This window comes from Neofelis nebulosa, chromosome 13 (genome assembly GCF_028018385.1).
Source record: "Neofelis nebulosa isolate mNeoNeb1 chromosome 13, mNeoNeb1.pri, whole genome shotgun sequence".
Taxonomy (NCBI): Eukaryota; Metazoa; Chordata; class Mammalia; order Carnivora; family Felidae; genus Neofelis; species Neofelis nebulosa.
In genome coordinates this window covers 72463068-72485814 of record NC_080794.1, presented here as the reverse complement: position 1 = coordinate 72485814, position 22747 = coordinate 72463068, and the positions used below count along the sequence as shown (strand labels likewise).

Here is a 22747-nt window from a genome sequence, read left to right as displayed (position 1 = left end):
CTTGCCTTGGCAGGAATCACTCCTGCAGCGTTCCCCGAGGGGGCTACCCACACCCACCTCACTCCAACCCTTCTCAGCCCCTGGGTCCCAGCTCCACTCGGGGCCATTGCTCAACCCATGTCAGGATCTTGAAGCCTCACAACTCCAGGAAGTGAGTTTGTCAATCTTAATTTTCCCAGGGAAAATATAACATCAAGAAGTCCACACAGCCAGCATGTGGAAATGTGGGAAAGCTGGGACTCAAACCTAGGTCTCAGATGCTAAGGGCTGGGATTTCTCCCACTGTTTCATGCACCTAACCTCTTAGAAACGGGCTGAGCTGTCCTCTGCACACCCCACATCTGGAGGTGAGAACACTAAGAAGTCAGTTACATCAGGGCAAAGTGTGAGTTAGTGAGCTCATCAGAAAATGCTTCCTGGAGAAGGAAGTACAATTCTGGAGGAGGGACCTGGTGGGCCAGTCTGGAGGCCTTGGCCTCTCTGGGCACAAGCTCTGGGCTTGTTTGGTTCCCTCAGGGGCAGGGGAGCTGTCTTTCCAGAGGGACACAGCCCTGACCAAGGCCTGTTGATTCCTCCTACCTGGATTTCTTCTGGGTCTGTGGGTGTTCAGTCCTCAGGAGTCTAGAAGAGCACACACTATCCTGACACCTTTGATACCTACGTATATAGTCCCCTTGTTCTCAGAATCGCCTGAGTCCACATTCACATCCTCAGTGCCTCAGGTTGCAACATCCCCAGAGTCCAATGTGTGGGCCTAACCGTCGATGTCTGAGTCCAACCATTCATGTTCATATCGCTCAATGACACACTGGCTTCATGGTGGAAACGTCCCTGTTTGGGGGGAAGACCACTGGTGTGTTTTACATTTGTGTGACCAAAAGACCCATTTGGTCATTTCCCTCCCAACAAAGGGCAGGAGAGTTCAGAGGTGCATGACCTTGTCTGTGGAATGACCAGACTTTCTTTTCTTTGTTTCCTTGGTTCTTCTTCTTCTTCTTCTTCTTTTTTTAACCCTCTTGCCTTCCCAAATCCTTACCTGTTCCACGTGAAGCATCCATTCTCACAATCTCCCTGCCAAGGCCATTCATTGCCTCGCCTTTCCTTTGCTCCATTGACAAGGGAGACCCTGTCTCCCAGATCCCCGTTCTCTGACCCAAGCCCATTCCTCTCTGTCCCACCCCATCTGGGGCCAGAATTGTCCTTCTGGCTTCTCCTTTGGATTTTATTTAATTTCTTTTTTCTTTTTTTCCTCATTAACATTATTATTATTATTTTTTTTTTTTTAAGAATCAAAGTGACCCAAGAATATAATGAGAGTCAAAGGTTTCTACACAGTCATGAAAAACTGCAGCTTTGATCCATCTCTGGCATTAGCCACCTTCAATGCTTAAAATTAATTCTGTGGGTCATCTGTTTTTCTGTCTCTCAATAACACCTCGTATAGTTTCTTCCTGACTTTTGGGGCTTGGGGAAAATTTTTTGATTTCTTGCCTGGGGAGACGAGTTCTTTCATCTCCTTCATGCATCATCTCCTCTCTCTTACCTCTGTCTTCCCAATAGAGTAATAAACGGCAATTTTGGTTTATGTCATTATTCATAGTTGGCCTTTTATAACCATGTAAACACAATGGCTAGCTGAGCCATGGAGTGGACAAAGATTCTTTTTCTCCCACCTTTTCTTTAAATTTGGGTCATAACCAGCTCATGGGCAGTGTCAGGCATCACAGCCTAGGGATAATTTGCCTCAGCTGACCCTAGCCACTGACATCAATCACCAATCCAACCCCAGATTCTTGTGACTCATCTGCAGTCAAGATAATGGTGACTTTATGAAGAAGGCATGGTCCCAGAAAACCACCGGGGTCTACTTACTTGCTTTGCGCATCACTAAGAAATCACTGAATGGTGGCTTTGAGGTACGTTTCCGAGTCAGAGCCCAAACCCACTTTGGACTCAGCATTTGCCCTCTATGGTTATGAGACCTTCAGTAAGTCATACCTGCCCTCTGAGTTTCAGTCTCTTTATTCATAAAATGGAAATAAAAGTTGGAACTGCCCGCTTTAGAGGATCCTGACTGGGATAAAACGAGACGATACTTGCCATACAGCTACTGAGCACATGGAAAGCCTACCAAATGATGAGCATTATTATTGCAGGTTGGTTATTAGCAGGGGCTCCTTTAGTGGGGATCCCAGAATGAAGAAACTGCATGCTTCAGTTCTCCCCGGGACTTGCAGAATGGTTAATGGTCATGCACCTTGTCTCCCTGAGAGCTGAGGGCCTTCTCGAAGGAGTACAGTCCCTGAGTGCTACGTGGGACCCTAGCCAGGTGCTGGGGGAGAGAGGTGTAGGATACCTGGTCACCAGGGAGAGGAATTGTCTCTCCCGCCACCGCCCCGTTTTCATGGACCCCGCTTCACTGTTGGAGCAGCACTCCTCAACGTGGGCCTCACTCCTGTAGTCTCATTCCTCTGCTCGCTCCTAGGAGAAGTTTGGCCCTCTGACCCTCTCCGGTTCCTTTCTTGTTTATTGAGGGGACGGTGTTAAATCAGTCTAATACATGCTAATTTTAAGAGATTCAAACAGTGCTGTGGAAAAGTGTATCACATAAAAATTAAATATCTTTTTTCCACCCTGGGGGTGGCTGCTGTTAACAGTTTACTGTGTACTCTAGTAGGATTTTCTTTTCTGTTCTTTAAAATGTGTGTGTGTGTGTGTGTGTGTGTGTGTAGAATTGGTTCATAAACTATACTCGTGTATATATTACAAGGTCTGTACAGTAATAAAATTGAGATCCCGCCATACATTCAATTCTGTTACTTGCTTTCTCACATAATACCGTATCATGGAACACTTTCCAGGCTGATCTAGATAGCTTTGCCAGAATGCTGTGTATTTTTGGCAAGGGTGGGGGGGGCTGCTTCCCATTTTTACCAAGACAAGCAATCTTGTAACGAACATGCTCTAAGGTATATCTTTCTGTATTTGTGCTAGTATTTTTATTTTTTTCATTAATTAATTACTTTTTGAGACACACAGAGACAGTGTGAACAGGGGAGGGTCACAGAGAGAGGGGGAGGGAGAGAATCCCAAGTAGGCTCTGTGCGGTCAGTACAAAGCCTGATGTGGGGATCAAACTCACGAAACCATGAGATCATGACCGAAACCAAGAGTTGGATGCTTAACCGACTGAGCCACAAAGACGCCCCTTGTGCTAGTATTTTTAGACCAGAGTCCTACAAGGTAGGTTTCTACAGAGTGCAGATGAAAACAGTTCAGGAATGATTCATTGGTGATTTCCTTACCCACCTGCGTGATGACTCTCTCCAGCTTCCTTATCTCCCACCTCACCTCCCTCCACCAACCCACCACTTTTCCAGAGAACGTCTAATCTGAGCCAGGCTGAGACAATTGGAGTGTCTCCTCTGTGTGGCTGAAATCATCAAATCCTCCTTTGCTATCAGTTCTTGTGGAAAACAAAAGGTCATCAGCCACTTGGGATTTAGGGGGCATCTGGACACAGCCCACGCCTGAGCCCGTATCATCCCTGTACCTTCAATGAGGCAAAAACGACTTGCAGGTCAGAAAGGATGACCCGTCCTGTCTTTGGTCTTTCCACAGAGCTCCCAGTTTCATAAACTGAAGAAACTGAAACCTAGAGAGGAAGTGGCCTGTGCAAGGCCTCCCCCTGGCCACCAGGTCATAACCTGGGTCTGAGGACACACAGGAGAATGCAGGTGCAAGTATGGAGGCAGGGAGGGGAGCTGTGTGCCAGGCCCTTTACCAAGCTATCCTGGTCAGCCCCGGTCACCATGCCATGAGATGGAGGCAGTTGTCATTCCCTTTTCCCAGGTAAGGAAACCGAGGCAGATCAGGGTGTCAAATTAGATCTGTCCGACGACAGAACCTCCCCTGTCCTTCTTCCCTCAACCTCCACGGTCTGAGATCTGGGCTGCAGCTTTCAGGTTGGAGATAACCAACAGCCCTTCTAGGTGTTCCTCCCCACAGAGTTTGGCTTTAGTAAGACACCTACTCTCTTCCCAGGAGTGGATGAACCCATAGTGTCCCAGGCTGCTGGAAGCCTCATCTCCCCTTCACACACAGCCAGTGAAACTGTCGGGGCAGCCTGACTGCCCCCCACCGCTCGCAGGGGTCCCTCGCTTCCCCAACACTTGGTGAGCACTCCTGGTGACTTCTCAAACATCACATAGCAAAGTAGGATCCAACTGGTGGGAAGAATTCTCATTTCCTCCTTCCCCTTCCCTTGACCTTGTTCAGCAGGTTAGCCTGCTCTCAAGGATTCTGCATTAAGGGCAGGGAGCAAAGGGAACCCCCACCTGGGCTCTGTCAGCTTGCCCTCTGTTCCATGGAAGCTGGGCACTCCTTGGGCAGGGCATTCCTCCCTGGGGCTCCAACCTCCTGCTGAAACAGCAGCCCTGGTTGCTGGGCACCATCAACAAAACACTCCCTGTAGGCCGAGTCCTTGCTGGAGGTTGAGAACAAGGGTCTCTGGGGAGCAGCCCCATTTCCAAGGCTAGTTCAGAGGGAGAAGCAGGGCTAGCTGGAGCCAGCTCCCGCTGCCTTGGTGTTGGGACCGGTCTTCAGGAGATGCGGTCTCCTCCTCAGGTCTATACACCTCCTTCTTCCCCTCACGCCTCTTGGGAGGGTGGGCACCCCAGGCAGAGACTGAGCCCCCTTTGGGCCTGTTTCCCCAAGCACTCTGGATGAGCTCTCTGAGCAGAAGCCGGTCTAGTGGATACCAAGGCCAGCTGACTCCGGCAACAAAGCCCAGCCCCTCCCCACCCCGCCTGTCTGGTCCGGGTACAATTCACACCATCCTGGGGTGGCAGGGCCTTCTCAGTGGCCTTGAGGCATCCACTCCTTCCCCAAGCTGTTCTATGGTTTCAGTATTTTTTTTTTCCCTGATAACCAAAGCAGAACAGGCTCATTATTAAAAAATATTACGGACTGGTTTAAAGTACAGGGTGAAAGCCAGCCCCCATCCCCACCCCGATAGAGAGTATGTGTGATGGGCTAACACTAAGTGTTCTCACTGGCAACTTCTTCCGGGACAATTCTTTGAAACCCAAACCCGTCATGTTGTCTCCATGCTGAAACCACGGCACGGCTTCCCACCGCTCCCAGATAAAGAACATCCCCTCCCTTGGCTACATACAGGCCCTGCTGTCTTTCCTGTCTGGTCTAGGGACACCCAGCCACACTGCCTTTCTGTCAGACCCTTGTCCTCCCCCACCCCTTCCCCTCCTCTCTGTTTCCCTCCTTCCCTCCCCCTCTCTATGCTTTACTACCTTTGCAGCAGGCTGTGTCCTGAACTTGTCCCCACCTGGAAGGCGATTCACCTAGTGAACACCTACCTGTTCTTTCAGATCCCGAGTTACGTCTTCAGAGAGGCCTTTTCTGATCTTCCTACCCATGGAAAAGCCCTGTTCTCTCCCATCACAGCTGGAATTATAAGTTCATGTGTAACTATTTGATGGTCTTGGTCCCCAACCAATTCAAGGAGATCAGGGATCTCTTTTGCTCACTATTGTCTCCTCATGTCTGGCACATGGCACAGGATCAATGAACGTAACTAAATAAGTGGGCGTGAAAATACCAGTTCACCAGTTGCTTACATGGATCCGGCACACTGCTGGGTGGGGGGGACACTCAGTGAAACAGTAAGTGGATGGCAGGGTCTCAAAGGCGGAGGGATGGGCAGGCACATCCTGTGTGGGGGAGGCAGGGGTTTGGTAAGTGCTAGAATGTTTCAAAGGACTATAAGGGTGTGGGTTTTGAAGTTGCTTTGTGATATAGTTACATTGCCTGACTGTCTTCTCTGTTCTTCCCATTCAACCACAGGACCCTGGGGAGAGGGACCTTGCTTCTACTTCCCTCCAGGGCCTCCCTGCACCCGTCCTCTGCCCCTCCCCCCACCTAGCCCAGGGCAAGGTCTACAATGTGTGTTAAAGGAAGATGGATGGATGGATGGATGGATGAATCAGGGAACTGAAAAGCAAGCAGGGCCTCAGAGATCCTTTATCCACATTCTGATTTTTCAAATGAGGAAGCTGAAGTCCACGGAAGTGGAGCACATCTTTCATCACTTCCTCTCTTTGATCACTTCTGTTGATTTCTTCTCCTCAGCCTATAAATGTGTTGAAATACCTTCCAACCCAACCCAAACAAAACAAAACCTTTCTTTCCCCCTTCCCTACAACCTTCTCCCTGAGCTGGGACTCCTCTCGTTCCTTTTGCTGCTAGACTTCTTGAAAGACTTGTAAACTCACCCTCTGGACTTCCTCTTCTCCTGCCGCCTCCTGACCTCTCAGCCTCTGCCTTCCACCCGCATCACCATGGCAACTGCTGTGAGGTTGTCACTCACCGGGGACCTTTGGGCCCTGAGCCCTTCCTGGGCCCCAGGCAGTGTTTGGTATTGACACCAAGGCTTCCTCATAAAACCCCCAAGGCCCTGCTTTGCTCTGGGGGCAGGGGTGGGGAGTGCCACTGTCTTCCTGTCCAGAAGAATGTTCTCTTCTGGAAACTTTAATGGCTTCCCTTTCTCCCTGCATCCTTTGCCACAGTTTTAACCTTACCTCTTTTGTTGCTCTCATTCTGTACTCAACAATTATTAGGTGCTTCCTGTGTGCCAGGTACCATCCTGGCTCTTAGCTGTGTCACCTCGTGACTTTCATTTTTACATTTGTTCAATGTTTTCCAAATTTCCTATAGTGAGTATGTTTTACTGTGTCATCAGAAAAGAACTTGTTAAAATAATTTCAAAAAAAGAATCTTATTCATACACCCTGCCCACTTCCTCTTTCCTCTTTAAACCTCTTTTGTTTCTTTGTTCACCTGAGGGCTCCCTAAAGGTCAGAGCCAGGGGGTCTCTCCTGCGGTGTGATCCCCCTTGTCCCCTGTAGCCCCCCTACCCAATGCCCAGAATGTTCCAGACCCCCTAGAAATGTAGGAGGAGCAGAGTTAAAATAGACACAGTCACAAGAGTGTTCATCAAAGGAGCAAAACATTGAGGACTCATTAAATGTCTATGGTGGGTGGGGAGGGACGGAGGGGGGAGCTGGTTAGATAGTTTATGGTAAGTCGAGGGCCTTGTTGGTAGCCATTAGGAAGGACATACATAGATTCCAGCTGCCATTATGAACTCATTTCCAAAATTTGTCCTTATATGAAAAATAAGATAAAATTTCCAGAAAAATGTATGTAGTTTGTTCACATTTATGTAAAAAATAAAAGGATAGATTCACACACACACACACACACACACACACACTTATATATACAGAGAGTATCTTTAGAAGGATGTCCCCAAACTGGTAACAGCGGTCCCTTCAGGGAAGGGAAACAGGAGCCTTGGAGAACTGGGTAAAAGGATCAGAGGAGTTGTGAGTGTTGTTTCTGTTTGCTTTTAAAAAATTGTTTGCATGTGCCTTTGAAAAAGCAAAGGACAACAGACAAAACAAAATGGAAGTACCATCCAGAGCCCACAGCTATTAAGTAAGTGGGAGGACTCTCAAGTACTTTGTGCCTCCTTCCGTCCTTCCCTTCCAACAAGGATCCTGTGCGCTGAGGCTCCAGGAGATGTTCTCCATAGGGAGCAGAGGCTGAGTGTTGGGGAGAGATTCCCCCCCACCCCCGTCGGCCATGCACCCCTCCTTCCTGGATACAGCCTCCTCACCCACCCACCCAGGGCAGGTCACCGCAGGCCTGTTTGCACGAGGTGCTTTGCCGTACCCTCCCAGAGCACTCTTCTCAGGGTGGGGAGCATGGTGACTGGGCACTCTGGCAGCGGCTCTCCCGCAGGAAGAAGCCATATTCTGCATGGTGGGCAGGGTGGCAGAAAAGGCAGCTGAGTCCCTGGCTGGTCCCCAGGTCAGGCAGGACTCCCTGGGCCTGGAAATCCTTTGTCTCCTCCAGCACAGAGGGCTGCGTGCAGGTCAGGGAGGAAATTGTCATCGATGATGGAAATAATTCACATTTCTTTGGAGCCTTTAAGGATCCAGCATCTCAAAGCCCTGCAAACCTCAGGTATTGTTTGCCGAGTGAGAATTTGGCTGGACCAAAGGTTTAGCCACAAAGGGGAGGCAATGTAGACCCTTTTTGTATCATCCCTCCTCCTCCCCGGTGGGGCCCCCACACACCTACCACCTTCCTCACCCCAGGCTTTGTCCCCATGAGCCCCTATCAGCCACGGATACTGAGTCATAGAGAGCCTTTGTCACTTAAGACAATTTGGCCAATAGCTAAAGCCACCCATGCCAGCTTCCTAAGCTGTGGGCAGCCCACCCCGCTGCTTAGGCTGGGAATGTGGTGTGGCCACGGAGCAGTGGCCTGGCACTCGGTGGACCTGGGTTCTCATTGCTGTGGCCACCTACAGAGCACGTCCCTTTTCCCACCTGGGCCTCAGTCTCCTGACCAATAAAAGGCCTTTGGAATCTTCCAGGGCTGCAAAGTGTGCTAACCAAAACCCTGGCATTTCTTCAGGGACCTTCATGGCTTTTGCCAATGCTCAATTCAAATATAATTTCCAAAGTGTATTTTAAACGACTCGAATCTTTGTAATAGGCATCAACACATAGATTTAGAAGTGATACGTGATTGTCACACATCAGAGCCCACTTGCGTTCACACCGGTTTCATTAGCACAGTAATATGTCGGCAATTCGAACTTAGAACATCAACTTCAACTCATGGACAGCAGATTTTGTCAATTGCCTGGGGACCTGTGTGCTGTCAGGTTTTGTCTGGGAAAAGAGTTTTGTTCCTAAAAAGGTCTGACAGACCTCAGGCTCTGTCACCAGAGGGGGACAGGAGGAGAGGAGATCAAAGGAGTGCTTTCCTGCGGAATGCCATCGGCGTCTAGCCCCTGTGTTGGGGGACAGGTTGGGGGGCTCCTCAGCCAATCGATTGTGGACCGGTCTTGAGACCCTAGTCAGAGCAGTGCCACAGATCGGCAGAGGTTTGCAGTCAGTTCTGGGAGTTTCTAGCTCCCAGCTAGGCTGATCTGGAAGAGGTAGGGCCTGCTTTCAGTGCCTTGGTGGGGGGAACAGAACTTCCCGGGCGCTGCCTGGAGCCATGGCTCAGGCCCCCAGGCCTGGGATCAGAGAAATAAATGCTAATAACTCCAGGGCACAGGTCCAATATGCCGGGCACTGTGCTGCCCGCACCCCCCCCACGTGAGTGCATTGTCTCTCACATCTACATGAGGAGGGCTAGCCTCATTTTACAGGTGAGGAAACTGAGGCAGAGATGGTTTACATCCTCCAAGTGCTGCGGCGAATGAGCAGGAGTGCTAGGACTCAAACCCCAATCCGGAGTGGAGCCCAGGGACCTGCACTTTTGATAAGCACTCAGGTGTCTCAGGTGACCCACAGAGAAATACTCTACTTTGCACCGCGTTCCAGGTGCTGGGCTTCTGGACTCAGGAGCTAATATTTCTGACCAGCAGTGGCCTTCTCATAAGCACTGACTTTTTACTGGCTTTTTATCCATGAGGTGGCTGTGGTTGAATGAGGTCGGAGAGGGGTCTCTGGCACCTGGCACGCAGGCAAGCCGCCGCTCTTTCACTTCCGTTTTCCTGCCGGTAAAGAGGGAGGCTGCACTTGATGACATCTCGGTGCCCTTTCTGTTCTGACATCCTGTGACTGATTGCCGGCCTGGGTGACCTGGGAGAGGTCAGGGGTCGGAGTGGTTGTGGGTCCTGCTCGGGTCGGACAGCTAGTGGGGTGGAGCTTCATCAGTCCACTGGCCTCCAGGCCCCACAGTCCTAGCTTCCATGCAGTGGCAGCTCCGAGGGTGGGGTCGTGGGAGTGGCCGCGTGGGCACAAGAAGGGGGTGTATTGTGCACAGAAGAGTTAAAAACGATAATAAAACCCACTGACAGTGATGCACAGGAATTCTTAACGGTGCCAGTGATGAGATACTCCCCCCACCCAGGAGCAGGCCGCTCTGGCTACGTCCCCCTTGGTGCCACACTCGGTTACGGGAGAGACTGCCGTGCAGTGCAGTATCTCGGAGGAAGGAAAGGAAGGAGATGGAGGTACCTTGATGGGGGGGGGGGGGTCCCCTGTGATGCAGTCCCCATCCAGTCATCCAGTCGCAACAGCTGTGACAAAGAGACACAAGGGAATGTGGTCTGGGTGACTGTGAGCTCATTTATCTCAGGCTAAAAATAGGTGCCTTCTCTGCAGCAGGTGGGTGACTCAGCAGGCCCTAGGAAAGCTCCTGGGCAGAGAAGACGTGAGGCCTGGAGGCCTTGGTTTCCCCTGCAGGCAACAGGAAGGCTGGTGGACAGGGACAGAAACGTAGTATACATTTCCTCACTCCTCCTGGGCAAGCTGATGTTGTCCCTGCTCCCCTCCCCCAAACTCACTGATCAAAAGCCATGAAATTGCTGCACACTGACTGCAAATGCTAGCATGGGTCCAGCCCAAACCACTGGTAGCGGAGCCGAGCCATCCCAGCCAGGCCTTGTCCAAGTCGCCAATCCAGAGAATTGTGAGCCGTTCAATGGCGATAGTTTCCAGCCACTGTTTTGGGGTGTTTCTTCTGTAGCCAACGATAATCAACGTAATTAACATTTATTGACCACTGCCTATGCGCCAGCAACTATATTAAATATTTTACATTTGTGGGGCGCCTAGGTGGCCAGTTGGTTAAATGTCCGACTCTAGATTTCGGCTCAGGTCAGGATCTCAAGGTTCTGGGGCTCGAGTCCCGACTGGGGCTCTGTGCCGATAACAGTGTGGGGCCTGCTTGGGATTCTCTTTCTCTCTCCCTCTCTCTCCCTGCCCCTCCCCTGCTCGATTTTCTCTCTCTGTCTCAAAAATAAACATTTAAACATTTTAAATTAAAAAAAAAACTCATTTTACGTTTATAATCTCCTTTATTTTTCACATCAACCTTGCGTGGCAGGCATTGTCATCAGAATCTCCACTTTACAGATGAGAGCACAAGAAAGAGAAGGAACTTGACCAAGAGGGGAGAACAGGTGAGTCGTGGAGCTGGGGTTGGAGGCCAGGCAGGCCAGGCTTCAGATCCCCCACTGTTAGCCCCAAACAGACGTGGTTCTTGCCCTCGTGGAGTTTACGGTCTGGAGGGAGACTGACATGAAACACACATAGAAAGGCACGGACACACAAAGAGTGGTGAGTACTAGGAAGAAGACGGGTGCTATGTTTAGTCCCAGGGAAGCCCACTTGTCAGGGAAGCGTTCTGTGAAGCACAGAGGATAGAAGGGGCAATGAGCTGAGGGAGGCTGGGCCGAAGGGTTTGCCCTGGAACCCAGGTGCCTCTGTGAGAAATGCATATTCCTGGGCCTCACTGGTTCGTTGGGTGCCTGGCCATCTTTTTTTTTTTTTTTCTTTATGTGCCTCCTGGGTGATTTTTCTCATCAGAGAAATTTGAGAAACACAGCTCAGTAGAGTCAACCTGAGGAGATTAAAAAACATAGCTGCCCAGCCCCCATCCTGAGATTATAACTCAACTGGTCTAGAGTAAACCCGGAAGCTCCTTTAAAAAAAATCACCTTTAAAAGCTCCTCAGGTGATTCTAATGTGCAGCAGGCTTGGATCTAATTCTAGAAGATTCCACAAGGTCCCAGACTGATTTTCTTTCTTTCTTTCTTTCTTTCTTTTTTTTTTTAATTATTTCTTTTTGGGAGAGAGAGAGACCATGAGCAGGGGAGAGGCAGAGAGAGATGGGGACAGAGGATCCCAAGCGGGCTCTGCACTGACACCATGGAACCTGATGCGGGAGCTCGAACTCAGGAGCCATGAGATCATGACATGAGCTGAAGTCGGACGCTCAGATGACTGAGCCACCCAGGGGCCCCATCCCAGACTGTTTTTCTATATCTCTTTTGAGCTATCAGGATTACCTGGTGCTTATTAAACTGTTCTTTCAGTGACTTAATACTGTGGAGGGAGGGCTTGAACTGAGCCTGAGGTAAACCCTTGCTCAGAGACTCACCCCAGGTTGAATGGACCTTTCCTCACAGACCACCCCCCCCCCCCAGATAACTTTCCCAGGGCCCCTGCAGGGGCTCCCCATGGCTTCCAAGTCCCCCTTAATTATTTGTTTTAAAGTAGAGCATTCCTTTAACTGCTGGGAGAAGTTGCTTCTTCCCACAAACGTCACCCTCCTGTAGGCAGGCAAGGCAGCCTCTCGGTTTTATTCTCTTCGTCTGACATCCAGCTCCAGGACCTCTGGGGCATAGATACCCCCTGTGAGGACAATGATGGCGTCTGTGGTGTGGCCATGAGAAGAGACTGCTGGTACACAGACAATTTCTTATCTGGTTTCTCACCCTTCTTCCACATAAGGCAGGAAGGCCCCTGGGGGTTGCTCATGCTTGATTCACACCAAAGGGTATGAAAGAATCCACTCTGGGCTTGGGGCCTACCAGCCTCAGGCCCGGAGGAAGCTTGCTGGAGGTGAGGGCAGAGAGGGAATGGAAGGGGCCTGGAACTGCAGCCCCTGGGGAGCGTGCAGTGTAGCCTGAACAAGCAGAGATGATGTGCTGACGACACAGGTGTGAGCTCTGCCACCCGAGAACCTTGTTTCCTCATTCAGAAGTGTGGCTAGCGCTCTCAGTGCTGAGGGTGGGTATGAGAACTCAGAGTTCACAGCAGGGCCTGGGCACAGGAGGAACTCTCTAAAGGGGTTTTCGTTCCTCTTCTTTGGGACAGACACAGAAATGAACTTGACACTGGTGAGGAAGACAGGGCCTGTTGGCAGAGACCCCAGGGAAGGTCCTGGAGGGGCTGGGACAGACTCTACTCGCCATAGCCCATCCCTGGAGGCCCCAGATCTCCTAAGAGACTCCAGGAGCTGAGAGGTCAGCCCTGCCCTCCTGGCCTCACACTCAGAGGGCCCTCTGAGCGGCTCTGTGGACACAGCGAGCCCTGTACACGGGGCAGATGGCTGCCCAGAGGAGGGGCTGGCAGGGAGAAGGGGTGAGGCCTGACCACTGAGGAAGGAATGACGAGAATGAGGCTCTGACTCATCCTCAGGCTTCTGCTCTCAGAAGGAAAGGATTTACTTGGGGGTGTGGCTGGAAGGGAGCCAAGCCGGAGGACGCAGTGAAAAACGAGGGTGCTTAAGGCCTCTTAGCTCCGGGATAAATCATCCTGGGAAGGGCCCGTTCAAAAACACAACTCTATCAGTGGTCTCTGCTTTCTTCTGAGCCATCCTTCCCAATGGAAGTGGTGGTAGGAGGCCCCACTGGCCAGGTCAGGCAGGATGCCTTTCCCGAGCCCTGGGCAGAGTCCTGTTGTGGGTACCATCCCCCAGAAGGCAGGCAGACTTGGGGTTCCAGATCCACTTGGGCAGAGCCAGTGTTTGCCATCACATCTTGTTCTCTCTACTCTCTACTCTCCTCTCTACTCGTCCCCACCTCACCAAGCCAACAGGGGACTGTTTAATGGGACAGCTTTTTCTATATGGCACAAACAGTCCTAAATAGCACAGAGGAACTTATGGACCAGTAGTGGTGATCCTGGGTATCAATTTGTGTGCGTTATTTGCATAGGGGTAGGTAGGTAGGCCTCTGAGGAGGAAGTTTGGTGAGTAGTAGAGGTGGGGCAGGGAGAGAAGAAAGGGGCACAGGCCTGACCTTCTGTATCACTAGAATTTTGGTTGGAAGTAAAAGCAAATCCTATTTTTTGCTTAATGCTGGCCTTGGAAATGAAGTCCAAGTGGTGGGGCTGGCTTCAGATAAGGCTTCATCAGGAACTCTAAATGATGTCATCAAGACCCGGTGTTCCCTGTTGTCTTTGGCCTCAGCTCCTCTCCAGGTAACAGCTCAAGCCAGGACAGGTTCCACACCTTGGGGGCAAGATGCCTGCAGAAGCTTTGAGCCTCACGCCCTCTCCCCCCAGGGCAAAGAACCAGTCTGCTTTGCTGAGAGCTCAAAATGCTGGAACTGAGTTTCACTGGCTCTGATTGGTCTGACTTTGGTCGTGTACCCATCCCTTAACCGGTGACAACCAGGGGGATGGAGTATACTAAGAGGGGGTGGGACACAGTCTCCTCGGGATCCAGATGTGGGTGTGTGGGACCGGGATCTTCACAGGGAGCGTGGTCATGATGGCGAAGGAGGTGGTTATCCTGGAATCATAACCTGAGTAGGGGCTGTTACTGTCAGTGAGTGAATGGGGACAAGCTGACAAGAAACACTGACCCCTTACTCTCCATAGAGAGAGGGCTGCAGGGAACAGCTAAGAGGGTTCTTTGGGGTCCAGGCTGCAAACTGGGACATGAGTCAGAGAGAGGGGCCTTCTGCCTATTTCGGCTCAGAGCAAAGAACCGTTTTCTGCTGGTGAGGACTGAGGGCCTGTCGCCTCGGCCAGCTCCAGGCATCACAGCCTTCGTAGAGAAGCAGGGATCTCGTGGGGTACCCCAGACAGTGAGATGAGGTCCCTGCCTCAGTTGCCCAGTACCCAGCAGACATCAGCCAGGGGGTCAACAGAAGAAACATCGGCAGACTGGCCGTGGGCACCTACATGACACCCAAGGAACTTCCAGAGACGGTGGAGGTGGGGTGGCAAGTATACAAGCTTTCATATTGGTGAGCAGGGCAGCATCCTCGATATGTGTACCTTTGCTGGATATGACCCTTTAGGCTGGGAGTCAAAAGATTTGGATTCTGGTCATTTGTTAGCTCTGTGACCTCAGGCAAATCCTTCTCCCTTTCTTGGCCTCAGTTTACTCCTCTGTAAAATGGGTGTGTTACCAACCTCAAGAGTAGATGTAGGAATCCGGCGAGCCGGGGCAGATGAAATGGGCAAAAGCTAAAGTGCTGCGGACGGTCAGGGCCTGCTAACACCCTCCATCCTGATTGCCGGAGGCCTGAGGGAGCCAATTGTTTGGGTGCGTTTGTGCCTGGAGGCCCTTGTATCTTGAGGGGAAGCCAAGAAGAACAAGTGTGCCCAGGGGAAGTTGGTGGACACAGAGACCCTGGGGGCCAGGCTGCCAGCTAGGGATGTGGGTGGCTCTCTGGGACACTCCCCTTCCCTGCCACTGAGTCAGAGGAAGGGACCCAGGCTGGGCATCAGCCCTGCAGGTTTTACCAGTTGTTGGCCGGGGCGAAGGGGAGGGCTAGAGAGAGGGGGAAAAGAGAATACAAACAACCTCCTCCCAGACAGATGCAAATCTTCCTCTTCGGCACTGGCACTGGGCGGGGGTGCTCTTGGGCCCCAATCTGCACTTCCTCCTGGCCTCTCCCTAAAGCCAGCCAGCAGGGCCCTCTGGGGATGGCATGTTTCCCAGAATGCAGCTGGTCGCAGGGACCCAGGCCTCTGGGTAGCTCAGATCATCCCTTCCCCAAGTTCTGGGTTCCCTCTATACTCTTCCCAAGCTAGTGTCCACACCACCCCTGGAGAGCTGGCTGGTTGGAATGTCTTCTCTCTGCCACGCTTGGCCTTTCGGTCCACCTGTGAATCAACTACTATTGGATGGAAACACTCCTTCCCGTATTTGCCCAGGCTGGGCAGCTTGCTCGTACTTGCCGAGGAAAGGCCACTCTGTTTGGCTGGTACTGGAGGCCCCTGGGGGTCTCAGACCCTGTCCACAGGCAGCAGTTACTATGGGGGGAAAGGCATGGGTGTGGAGTCAGACTGGATTATAGCTCCTGGGCTTGTCAGCTATGTGATTTTGGACAAACTAACTTACTTCTCGGAGACGGAGTTTCCTTATCTGGAAATAGTATGGCAGTGCCCTTTGGGGTTGTCATGAGGACTGGAGATAAGTATCAAAGCTCCTAGCAGGGGTCAATAGACAAACCTTCTTGCCCTCGCACACCTTATCACATATGACTTTTCTGTTCCAATCTCCTCTCTGGCCAAAATGATCAGTTTGTTCAGCAGTCATGTGCTGAGAGTCTACTTTGCACCAGGCACCGTGACCTTTATCTCCACAGCCCTGGGAAGTTGATGCCTTTAAGCTCATTTGATTCAAGAGGCCACTGTGGCTTGGAGAGAGAGTAAGGGTTAGAAGGCTACCAGCCGGTAGAGCCAGGAGTTGATGCTGGGTCTTCAAGAACTAATGGGAACCCCATTCCACGGGCTTCCATGGACGGTTCCTCTGCCTGGAATGTCCTCCCACCTCTTCTCTTTTCTGGATTCCATCAGTCATTCAGGGTCTCATTCCTTCTGTTGCCTCCAGAACACCTTCCGAATCAGTGAGGACACTTGTGGTTGCGTGTGGTAAGAAATTCCACCCCCAACAGGCTTATGGAAAAAAAAAAAAAAAATGGAAGTTTTGGTTCGTAACCCAAAAGGCCAGGTGATCTTATTTACGGGAAGGTTAACTAATAGCTCAACTAATGTCAGTATTTTCCTTTTGTCTAAATCTTGGCTCTGCCTTCTTTTATGAAGGCTGAAACGTCAGGCACCACATGGTAGTTCCAGCTCTAACATTCTTACAAGTTTCAGGCATGGTGAAAGAACGAGTCTTAATTTCTCCACAGCCCAAATTTAGTCCTGAGATCGAGACACGTTGTCCCTGATCGGCTTGACATGGGTCAGGTGCCCATTCCTGAACCAGTCTTATGTCCAGAGGGCCAGAGTCCATGGTTTAGCTTAGCCCTAAATCATTTGAATCTTTGGATATGCAGATGGATGGGCTCCACGCTCCTCTAGAGGGAAACAGAGGCATGCTTACCGGGAGACAGGTGAACGGATACTGATGGCAAAACTGCGGACGTCCTCGAGCTATTGTTCCTTTTCCCCTTTTCTGAATTCCTGCATTCCTTTTTTTTCTCTCTGCTGGGCATCTCTGCTGGGCAGCAAATTCCTGGAGGCCAAGGGCCCTCTGTGTGACCCTGAGTGCTTGCTAAAGCCCCTGGAAAAGAATGGGTGCCAAGGATATGCTTTTCATTTGACTGACATGTTTATTCAGAACTTGATGCATCTAGCATGGTGTTAGTTCTATCAGTCAGGATTGACCTGAGGAGAAGAGAACCATTCTAGGCATCTTAAAGAAGAGGGGGTGAGGGGCGCCCGCACGGCTTAATCAGTTAAGCGTCCGACTTTGGCCCAGGTCATGACCCCACGGTTCGTGGGTCTGAGCCCCACATTGAGCTCTGTGCTGACAGCTCAGAGCCTGGAGCCCGCTTCGGATTCTGTGTCCGCCTCTGTCTGCCCCTCTCCTGCTCCACTCTGTCTCTGTCTCTGTCTCTCAAAAATAAATAAACATTAAAAAAAGAAATAAATAAAGAGGAGGGGCTTTCTGACTGGATATTACCTGACTTACAGAATCACTGCGGAAGTCGAGGCTCTAGGTTGAGCTTTTAGGAGCGTCCCCGTAAGTCACACTGAGGAACTGGGCCACCAAGAGAGCGGCGGCTGTGTCTTCTGCAATCAGAAGGCACTGCCAACAATGCATTCAGAAGACACCCCAGTCGTGAAACCGCTCTTCCAGCGGCTCCAGAAGCACGGTGTGCCTGACATGATCCAGGCACACTGGGTGCCCACGTCCTTCCTCTCAACACCCACCAAGCCAGCACCTGGACCCTTGAGTTTTGCTGACACCATTGAGGTAAAAGCAGACTTGCCAACCAAAGGAGAGGTAATTAGACGTTTAGCCCCCACCATCCTTCCACTTTCAAATCTCATGTGAGTTGCGTGGGCGGACCTGAACTGTGTCTGGAATCTAGGAGAGTGTAGATTTACTTATTTATTTTATTTTTGTGGAAAAAAATTTTTAATGTTTATTTTTGAGAGCGAGTGAGAGACAAAGCATAAGCAAGGAGGGGCAGAGGGAGAGGGAGACCCAGAATCCAAAGCAGGCTCCAGGCTCTGAGCTGTCAGCACAGAGCCCGACGCGGGGCTCGAACTCACGAACCGTGAGATCATGACCTGAGCCGAAGTCAGATGCTTCAACTGACAGCCATCCAGGCGCCCTAGTAGCTGTGTTTTTGGGTTTTTTTAAACATTTATTTATTTTTGAGATAGAGAGAGACAGAGCATGAACAGGGGGAGGGCCAGAGAGAGAGGGAGACACAGAATCTGAAACAGGCTCCAGGCTCTGAGCTGTCAGCACAGAACCCGATGCGGGGCTTGAACTCACGGAGTGCAAATCATGACCTGAGCTGAAATCGGACGCTCAACCGACTGAGCCACCGAGGCGCCCCAGTAGCTGTGTTTTTAAAACAGAGTATTTTTTAGAGCAATTTTAGATTCATAGCCAAGCTGAGCACAAAGCACAGCGTTCCTGTACCGTCCCTGGCCCCACACTGCACAGCCTCTTCCACTGTCAGCTTCCCCCCCTAGAGAGGTCCACTTGTTACAACTGATGCACCCCCACAGACACATCACAGTCACCCGAAGTCCCTAGCTCACATCGGAGCTCACTCTCAGTGTGCACGTTCTATGAGTTTTGACAAATGCATAAGGACATGTATCCACTAATATAGTATCATACAGAGTATTTTCACTGCCCTAAAACTCCTTTGTGCTCTGCCCATTCGTTCCCGCCTCCCCACTAACCTCTGACGATCACTGATCCTTTTTTCTTCTCCCAGAACTTTATTATTTTCATCCTGGAGAATCCATGTTTTGAGAGACTTAATTTAGGAGAAGGTAGTAAAGGGAACAGGCCTGCGGTGCCTGGGTGGCTCCGTCGGTTAAGCGCCCGACTTCGGCTTGGGTCATGATCTCACGGTCTGTGAGGCGGAGCCCTGCGCCCTGCATTGGGCTCTGTGCCGACAGTTCGGAGCCTGGAGCCTGCTTTGAATTCCGTGTCTCCCTCTCTCTTTCTTCCCCTCCTCCGCTTGTGTGTTTCTCTCTCTCTCCCTCTCTCAGAAATAAATAAATAAACATTAAAAAATAAATAAAAGGGAACAGGCCTAAAGCCACTATTTCTTGAATCAGCTGCTTCCTAGCTGTGTGACCTTGAGCAAATTACTTCACCCCTCTGTGCCCTAGGATCTTCTTTTCTATTAGTAGTCCCTCCTCATAAGAATGATATGAGGAGTAAGTGAAATAATTCACATAAAGCTCTTGACAGTGTGTGGCATGCGGTGAAAGCTCAAATGTTTGCTCTGCTTCTTAGTGATCAACTCAAAGCAACCATATCCTGGGTGCAATTTCTGTTAAGCTTTTTTCCCCTCTCACTTTTTTTTTTTTTTTCCAGAAAATTTCAACCTACTGAAAAATTAGAAGAATACAATGAGCACCTATGAACGTTTCACCTAGATTCGTCAACCATTGACATTTTGCCACATTTGCTTTCTTTCCCTCTCTCTTACAGGAAGTTAGTTGCAAGTTTGCTGACGATTTCCTCTGACCAGATGAGCTATTATCTCACAAAAGCAAGGATGTTCTCCTCTATTATCACTATTATCACACTCAATAAATTTAAATAAATTAATTTTATTTAATTAAACTCAATAAAATTAAATAAATAAATTTAAATTGATGCAATATTGCCTAATATATATTCCATATTAAACTCTCTCCGTGTTCTTTTTAATCTAGAATCTTTTAAAAAAAATTTTTTTTAACGTTTATTTATTATTGAGAGACAGGGACAGAGCATGAGCATGGGAGGGGCAGAGAGAGAGGGGGACACACAGTCCGAAAGCAGACTCCAGGCTCCAGCTGCCAGCACAGAGCCCGACGTGGGGCTCAAATCCGCAAACCGCAAGATCATGACCTGAGCCGAAGTCGGACGCTTAACCGTCGGAGCCACCCAGGCGCCCTTTTTTAATCTAGAATCTTAACAAGAGGCGTACATCAGGTCGACTAGTTATCCTCTGCCTTTTCTTTCTCTCATGACAGTAACATTTTTGAGGAATCATTGTCACTTGTTCTAGAGACTAGCCTTTAATTTGGATCCGACTGTCTCATGGTTAGAACTGGATGAAACATGTCTGGGGGCAAGAATACTGCCTGTGTGATATTCCCATTGTATCGTATCAGAAGGCACAGAATCCCGGTTTGGTCCATTATTGGTGCTGAGTTTGCATAGGTGGTGCTGTCCACCAGATTTCTCCATTTTAAATATCTTGTTCCCCTTTGGAAGTCTCTGGGGACCCTAGGTTGGGAATCGCTGACCTAGTGTCCAAGTGTTTAATGTCCATTTTATGGGTGAAGACAGTAGAGTGTAGAGAAATACCTGAAATGCCCTGAAAGTCAGTGGCAGGGCTGAGGCTGGCCCGAACCCAGGTTGTCCTGATGCCCACCCAGCTCAGTGCCCACCCCAGGCCCTGCCTTTGACCGTGTCTGAGCAAATGCTGAGAAGGGCTCATCCTTGAGCCTTCGTTGGGCGAGGGTCTGTATTTCTTGGCAAGTTCTCAGCCTAAGAGTCTGTTTCTGACTAGGAGTAGGAATGAAACACCATGGGATAGAGTGCGCGAGGGGCCATGGCTATGCTCCGTGGACACCAGGCCCCAAACATTGAGATGACACGAACTCTAGGAGGCATCTAGTTCAACCCCAATCTTCCAAAGAGGATTCTGAGGCCCCACAGTAATGAAATGACCTGTCTGAGGACTCACAAACTTGAAATGCCTGCCAGGGAGGGTCAGGCTGGCTGCCTAGGAAGGTCTCGTGGAGGCGGCGCGGGTGGGGAAGGGACACAGCACTTGAACATATCCCACGTGTCAGGGTCCGCTCCTCAGTTCCCAGAAGCAGAAACTAGGTTTGTTGAGGACACCCAGAGGTGACTGCCACCCTGGCCCTGGCAGACATTAAGCCAAATCCTGGAGACCAAAGTCTAGAGTCCATTGTACCAATGGCAGTGGCAATGAAACAGTCCAGTGAATCAATTTCATCATTCCCTGGGGGCTGCTTGGCACACCTTCCTTCCAGGAGGCACAGTGTCACGTTTCTGTTCTTTGAGTTCATTTCCTCTACCCCCTGCACACCAGTCCCTCTCTCTTATCCTCTTTGGCCCATTCTTTCTCAGAATGGATACTGTATAATTTGTTGTGCCTTCTGAGTTATAATTACTTGTCCATCACATCATCTCTGAGGTCCCACCCAGATTGCCCTGTTCAGAGTCCTGGGTGCTTCAAAACCATTTCAATCACATAATCCCAATAGTCTCTTAGACTGGACTGTTTCAAAAGATTCATACATTCATTCAAGTATTGGTACATTCATTAAGCGCCAGACTCTGGGGACCCAATGGTGAACAAGATGATGAGGGACTCTTATCAGGAAAATGATGTCACCAGATATTCAGCTTATATACAGGACTGTAGTTGGGCATGGGGGCTGGGAACTGAGTACCAGTGAGAGGACTGTATCTCTGAGCCCTGTAGGAGGCCTTGGTTTCCAGAAGAGGGTGCTGGCCATGGGTCCAGATCTGAAGACGTAATGTCAAAGTGTTTTATTGGTGTGCTCAGGAGCACAGACTCTAGGGGGCCCCTGACTGGCTCAGTTGATAGAACATCTGACTCCTGATCTTCGGGTCATGAGTTCGAGTCCCCCATTGGGCACTCGAAGTTCCCCATTACTTAAAAGAAAAGAAAGAAAGAAAAGAGCACAGACTCTGGAACCTGATTCTACCACTATGTAGCAAGACCTTAGTTTCCTTGTCTGTAAAATGGTGGTAATAATTTTACATCATAGGATTATAAATTGAGGAGACAGAGCAAGTATAGTTTCTAGCTTCCTGGAAAGGAGGAGCACCAGATGCTACTCCTGAACTAGGGAGTACAGGAGGAGCAGGTGGGTTTGGGGTGGAGGATGCTCTATCCCATCTGGGATTCTTCATTCTAAGGACCCCGTGTAAGGCATCTTCCTGGAGCTGCTCAGCAGGCAGTTGGATGCTGGGTCCTAGGCTCCATAGAAAAATCTGTGCTGGATTTTCCATTTCATTTAGACTTTTTCTGATCCATTCTTTTAAGTTGAGGCCGTACGGGGCGCCTAGGTGGCTTAGTCGGTTAGGTGTCCAACTTTGGCTCAGGTCATGATCTCACAGTTTGTGAGTTCGAGCCCTGCATCGGGCTCTGTGCAGACAACTCAGAGCCTGGAGCCTGCTTCAGATTCTGTGTCTCCCTCTCTCTGCCTCTACCCTGCTCATACTCTGTCTCTCTCTCTAAAGTAAATAAATATTTAAAAAAAAAATTTAATTTAGGCTGTATGGGTCACAGCCTTCATGTATGGCTTACAGGTGGTGATGGAGTTGGGGCTAGAACTCAGTCTCCTTTATCCCGAATCTTTCTGCTTCACCAGGCTCTACTCTCTTACTCCAAGAGTCAATAGCTTCTATGTATCAACTCTTCCTATTGTCAGATGCTATGCTGGAGCAGGTACCTGGATTCTCTTTTTTGGACCTCATGATCCTCTGAGATAGCTACTGTTACAGAGGAAGAAACAGGGGGAGGCTTCAGGAAATTAAGCGTGTTGCCCAGGGTTATGGAGTAAATGGCCAAGGGTCTGCCCAACTTCTGTGCCCATGCTCAGAAGTGTATGTGCTAGGGCAGAGCTGTCCAAAAGAACTTTCTGTGATGATGGAATGCTTTTTTGCACTGCTCAATGGGGTAGCCACAAGCCACATAGGCAGATGAGGAACCAAATTTTTAATCTTATTCTATTTAACTTAATTAAAATTTTTCTAAAAATTAAAAAAAAATGTTTATTATATTTTTGAGAGACAGAGCACGAGCAGGGCAGGGGCAGAGAGAGGTAGACACAGAATCCAAAGCGGGCTCCAGGCTCTGAACTGTCAGCACAGAGCCTGATGTGGGACTTCAACTCACGGACTGCGAGATCATGAC

General features: G+C 50.0%; 1 long non-coding RNA gene across 2 annotated transcripts; it reads left to right on the top strand.

The window, feature by feature from the left end:
- The first annotated feature begins 11696 nt into the window (after nt 1–11696).
- On the top strand, nt 11697–19386 carry LOC131493357 (uncharacterized). 2 transcript variants are annotated; one of them, XR_009252593.1, is made up of 3 exons: nt 11697–14159; nt 17274–17556; nt 19153–19386. It is a non-coding gene; the product is annotated as an uncharacterized LOC131493357 (long non-coding RNA). The 2 variants fall into 2 exon arrangements; XR_009252592.1 differs by lacking the exon at nt 11697–14159 and adding an exon at nt 14226–16223.
- Nucleotides 19387–22747: the final 3361 nt, after the last annotated feature.